The sequence below is a fragment of the Dermacentor variabilis genome, chromosome 8 (genome assembly GCF_050947875.1).
Source record: "Dermacentor variabilis isolate Ectoservices chromosome 8, ASM5094787v1, whole genome shotgun sequence".
NCBI lineage: Eukaryota > Metazoa > Arthropoda > Arachnida > Ixodida > Ixodidae > Dermacentor > Dermacentor variabilis.
The window spans coordinates 55,902,963-55,909,063 of record NC_134575.1 but is presented as its reverse complement, the minus strand read 5'-3'; positions in this window follow the sequence as shown (position 1 = coordinate 55,909,063).

Sequence of the window (6,101 nt, the reverse complement as noted above, 5' to 3'; positions counted from 1 at the left end):
ACTTAGGGCAGGTAGTGACCACGGACCCGGATCATGAGACTGAAATAATCAGAAGAATAAGAATGGGCTGGGGTGCGTTTGGCAGGCATTCTCAGATCATGAACTGCAGGTTGCCATTGTCCCTGAATAGAAAAGTGTATTATAGCTGTGTCTTACCAGTACTCACCTACGGCGCAGAAACCTGGAGGCTTACGAAAAGGATTCTACATAAATTGGGGACGCCGCAACGAGCTATGGAAAGAAGAATGATGGGTGTAACGTTAAGTGATAAGAAAAGAGCAGATTGGGTGAGAGGACAAACGCGAGTTAATGACATCTTAGTTGAAATCAAGAAAAAGAAATGGGCATGGGCAAGACATGTAATGAGGAGGGAAGATAACCAATGGTCATTAAGGGTTACGGACTGGATTCCAAGGGAAGCGAAGCGTAGCAGGGAGCGGCAGAAAGTTAGGTGGGCGCATGAGATTAAGAAGTTTGCAGGGACGACATGGCCACAATAAGTACATGACCGGGGTTGTTGGAGAAGTATGGGATAGTTTTGCCCTGCAGTGGGCGTAACCAGGCTGAGGATGATACTAAATAGACAATTATACTCCGTTCTGTGCACTATAACTTTTCTGTCGAAGAGGCAGATAACCAAGGCACTCAAAATACTGAATTTTGTAACACGTATTTCATTTGGAATGCTGTGGAATGTTATTCAAGCTTTGATGCAACTGTTTACGTTAGAGCCAGAGCTAGGAATACAATGCACACTTAGTCACAATAAGGGCGAGTCCTATATTTTATTTATTGTTGCCTATTTATGTTTCATTGTATCATTTTTTAATAATATTTATTTAAGTGTCTTTGGATGCAGCGCTGTTCTTTCTAGCTCCGGTTTACTTCGGTGAAAACATAAGTTCATCTGCTGGTCCTCGCTCCCTGCTCGGTCGTGATGGAAGTGGACGACCCCGCACTTCTGCCGGCGATGGCGGCGGCGTCACCGGCGGCCGCCTCCAGGAAGTTCATCGGTTAGCAGAGCGACAGCGAGGACACCCATGTCTACTCTCTCAGCAGTCAGGACACTTCCGATGACGACTTCCAGCCTGTGCAGAGCCGCACAGCGAAGAGAAGGAACACCGGACGTCCTCATCGTCAAGCACGCAAACAGTGAGACAGACGCAGACGCCGGACGCCAATAGCATCATATTTGTGCCCCTGCTTCCCACCGTCAACATGAAGCTATTTAAACATGAAGCGACAGACAATCTGCGTCGATGTCAGTGGAAGCCCTGGTGCCAAATGAAATATCGGACATTCGAGTGAACACCCCAAAAAATCTACTGGCGGTTGATGTCCAGCATGCGGCTGATTTGACCAATCTACGCAGCGTAACGGACCTCGATGGCATTCAGGCGCGCTCTTACATCCCTCTGGGATCTGATGTAGTCACCAGCGGTATCTACGACGTAGACGTCGCCATCCTTAATAGCGACTTGCCGATTCTTATGAAGCCAGCCAATGATCAGCTCATTGTTGATGTTACGCGGCTTGATAGTTCACGCTGCGTGAAAATAGCATTCAAGGGGATATACCCTCGCATGTTAAAGTGGGACACTTCAGACATGCAGTGCGACCTTCCATTGCAAAACCTCTTCAGTGGCACAAATACATGAAAGTGGTACACATGAGCAGCGTCTGCGAATATCAGGCAGCATGCCATCACTGCGGCGAGCCCCACGCTGCAGATAAATGTGGCGTGACTGTAATGAAGTGTTCAAACTGCGGAGGATCGCATGAAGCTTCATCGATGAAATACCATCATATTAAGAAGGAAATGGCCATCTTGAAAGAGAGGGCGAGAGATCATTCATCTCATCGCGAAGCCGCCGATAAAATCAGGATGCGACTTTCACGTCGCCGGTGCTCCTCAAGGAAGGCTGTTGCCTCTGCGATGCTCATGCCACTTCCTACACCACCTTCTCCTCTAGCGCCCAGGCCAGACAATGTGGAAAACACCGCGAAGAGCAATTCCACTGAGAAGACCACATCTGCCGAATCTTGGCCGGCTCTACCGAAAAGACAGCATTCACCAACAGATTCACAGCAAACTTTCCCTGGACAACCCCCGACATCTATTGTTGGCGATTCGTGCGACCAATACAGGCAGGTGGCCGATATGCTGCAATCGCTAATTAATACAATGCGCCTCATACTGAACAAGCTGCAAACACCAGCAGCTCGAAGTACTCTGCAAATACTGGATGCACTAAATCCAGCGCTTGTACCAACGCTTAAACATCATGGCTCGACCAATAGTCCCCTTCCGCACTCAAGTTAAAAGTGCGTCGATCTTTCAGTAGAATGCCAGGGGTCTAAGGACCCGTATAGCAGACTTTCGCCTATTCATTTTCACAAATCGCTTCCCCATACTGCTCATTTGCGAACCAAATATATCAACTCCACTCAGACTGTCCGGTTACGAGTCTTTCGTCTCGTCCACATGAGGTGCAAGGACGAAAGTTCTCATCTACATCCGCATGGACTTAACATATGTCGCTAACGCGGTAGAGCCTCATGACGGCAATCAATATGTCTGCCTAAATGTCCAAAAGAAGAATGCGTAATTTACACGACTTGGTGCCTACATATCCCAAGCGAGTCACTTTGACGGCGAACTACTTCAGAAAATATTACTAATGAACAATGGCCCCTGGGTTATCACAGGTGACTTCAACGCGCATCATCTGCTATGGGGAAGCGCTAAAATTGACTACAAAGGCAGGAGTCTTGTCTCCTTTGCTGCCGACCATGATTTGTGATGTGTGAATGACGGAAGCCCTAAATTTCTGTGAGGCACGACCTATAGTAGCTGCTTGGAGTTAACTTTGGTGTCATGGCGCTTTGCCTCGAGCGTCCAATGGTTTACGAAAATAGAAACACATGGAAGCGACCATATTACAATATACATAAATATTAGAGAAATTGAGCTACGCTCCTCTAATGTCTTGCGTACAGTTGATTAGGGAAAGTTTAAGAAGGATATGGATGACACATGTCGGGAAGTCCTTTCACACGCTATCGAAGAAGCAATCGCAGAGGCATTGAAAACATTCTTCTGCGCGCTTACAAGGTCAACAAGGCGAACAGACTTGGACTTGGAGCTAGAGAGGCTGCGCGTGGTACAGCGACAGGCGGAGAGGAAGTATCGGCGCACGAAGTCCGTCTTGGATCTGATGGCTTTACGACGCATGCAAAAGAAAGTCCAGCGTCACACGGATAAATTGGAAGATAAGATCCCCGAAAATCGCTCTCACACATATGGAGCATGGTTAGTGGTATTCGCTCATTTCCGCATCAAAGGAAGCCCTTTGCTGCTCTTGCCCTCCACCAACTCCGCTCGGAACTTCAAGTGGCTGAGGAGTTCTGTGCACGGGTTGCTGGGTCCGTGGCCGGATTACTGACGCAGCATTAAATGACATCCCTGAGGCACGTGTAGCAAAAATGAACGTGCTGTTTTCACTCGAAGAGCTCGATACTGCGTTTGCGACCTGCAGGCGTACTTCGTCTCCAGGACCTGATGACATCACGTATGCTGCCCTAAGCCACCTAGGACGTGACGCACGGGATGAGTTGCTCAACCACTACAATGAGTCTTAGCAGAACGGCGCCGTTTCTAAACAATGGAAATCGAGCCGCTTGATCCCCATTCTGAAACCTGGAAAGTGTTCGCTTGAGATCTCATCATATCGTCTGATTGCGCTTTCGTGCTGCGTCGGCAAACTGATGGAAAGAATTATTCTTTCTCGCTTGGAATGGTATCTAGAACGATTCAACATCTATCCTGACGCCATGACAGGCTTTCGTCGAGGTCGCTCGTCCATCGACAACGTTATTGACATTGTAACCTGGGTCCCAAATCAAAAAAGCCTCAAGCGCCTATCTGTGGCACATTTTCTAGATATAAAAAGAGCATATGACAACGTCTCCCATGAGGCCATACTGAACTCACTTGAGGCTGTTGGAGTTGGTGGCCGGATATATCAATGGATTCAGGACTATTTGACTGAGAGGCGCTTTTTCTTACAGACCGAAGAAGGCCCAACTTTAGACCAATACACCTGCCGTGGTGTGCCGCAGGGTGGAATGTTGAGCCCTATTTTGTTGAACCTCGTCCTGGTAGGACTAGCGGAGTACCTGCCACAGACAGTTCATCTCTCAATACACGCTGACGACATTTGCATCTGGGCCTCTGCGGCGACTCGCCCTCAGCTAAGAGCCAGGCTACAGCGGGCGGCAACCATGACGGCGTCTTATCTTCGAGAACAAGGCCTCAGTGTGTCTACTGAAAAGTGCGCATGACTTGGTTTCACCCGCAAACGAATGTCATTGTATCCTGTTTCCATCAATTGTCAAGCTGTATCCTATGTTAAGGCGCATCGCTTTCTGGGCGTCATCATTGACCGCAACCTCGCGCGGAGCCCTCACTGCGTCAATCTGAAGAAGTTAGTCGACATTGCTCAGGTCTTCAAATTTCTCTGCGGGAAAACCTGGAGTACACCAGTCCATTCTATGATGTAGCTGTACAAGGTATTGTGTCTCGGACTCGTACGTTACAGTCTACCAGTGTTGTCAAACGCATGTAAGACGAACCTTCGCGCCTTGGAGAGCATACAAGGTCAAGCCCTACGCACGTGTTTAGGGCTGCCTCGGTGCACCTCAGCAGCAGCAACAATTGCCATCGCGGGAGACCATACAATCCAGACACATGTAGCCGTCGACTCTTTCAGAGCGGACATTCGCCATCTGTCAAGGATGCCCGACCATTATTTGGCCTCCCTACCAGCCGAGAGACCTCAAGCAATTTTTTCACGAGTGATTAGCGCTCATCAAGAGTGCATACCATCTTTTACACCGGCGGCGAAGCCTTCACCTCCCCTTTGGTGCTGGCGACAGCTTCAAGTGAATTTTGCTCTTCCTGTAATTACAAAAAAGTCCAATCATCCAGCACCGGCTCTGAAACAAATTACGCTCCTTTTACTGGACCAGACGTATCATGACCACATTCGTATATATACCGATAGTTCGACCTCACTTACCAGCTCAACTGCCGCGTTCGCCATTCCAGCTAGGCAGGTTACAGTTAGATTCAAATTGTCACACATGACTACATCTACGTCGGCAGAACTTGCAGCTCTCCATGTCGCTATTACGTACATCACCGAACAGCCAACAGAGAAGTAGGTCGTGTCTTGTGATTTTAAGGCAGCTCTTCACAGTAGCATATCTGCGTTACATCAATGAACTTACGAGTAGATCACGTCTGACATCAGGGAAGTGCCCCACCAAGCTCTGCAAACAGGACACCACATTATATTTCACTCGATTCCTGCTCACTGTAGCATCGTCGGCAACAACCTAGCTAACAAGGCTGCCCGGTGTGCCCACGAAGATACCAAGACGTGTCCAACACCTCTGGCGAGGTCGGACGCTGCGAGGGAGCTTCGCCTACTTGGACGCAAGAAGTTACAAGATCTCTGAATTTCAAATGCCTTCAATTGCAGATTACGCAAATTGGACCAAATGCTGCGGCTACAACTACCATGTAGCCTTACCCGCGGCGAAACAACCTTGCTTTGCCTCTTCTGGCTGGAAGTGGCGTTCACGAACCCGTGCTCCTATCGTTTGGGAATGGCCGAGAGCCCGATATGCGAGTCCTGTCGGTGCGAGGAAGCCATCGAGCACCTATTGTGTACCTGCCCTCACTACGATGTCCAACGCCTCTCTCTGCGGGCAACTTTACACCGACTGGACTCGAGACCGTTCACCGAGTCAAAGATACTCGGACCCTGGCCACACCCATCACTGTCTCGAAAAGCGACTCATGCACTAGTGCAGTACTTGAAGTGCACCGGTTTAAGCGACCGTTTATAGTGTCCGTGTGTGTGGTGCCCCCTCCTACACGTACTCAGTGCTTACTCCCTCCCTTTCTTTCTTTTCCCCTTTCTCCCACACCCAATGTAGGGTACCAAACCGCATGCTGTTCTTGTTGACCTCCCTACCTTTCCTATCCTTGTTTTCTTTCTCTCTCCTCTGCGTTCAATCGTCAGGTTGCCTCT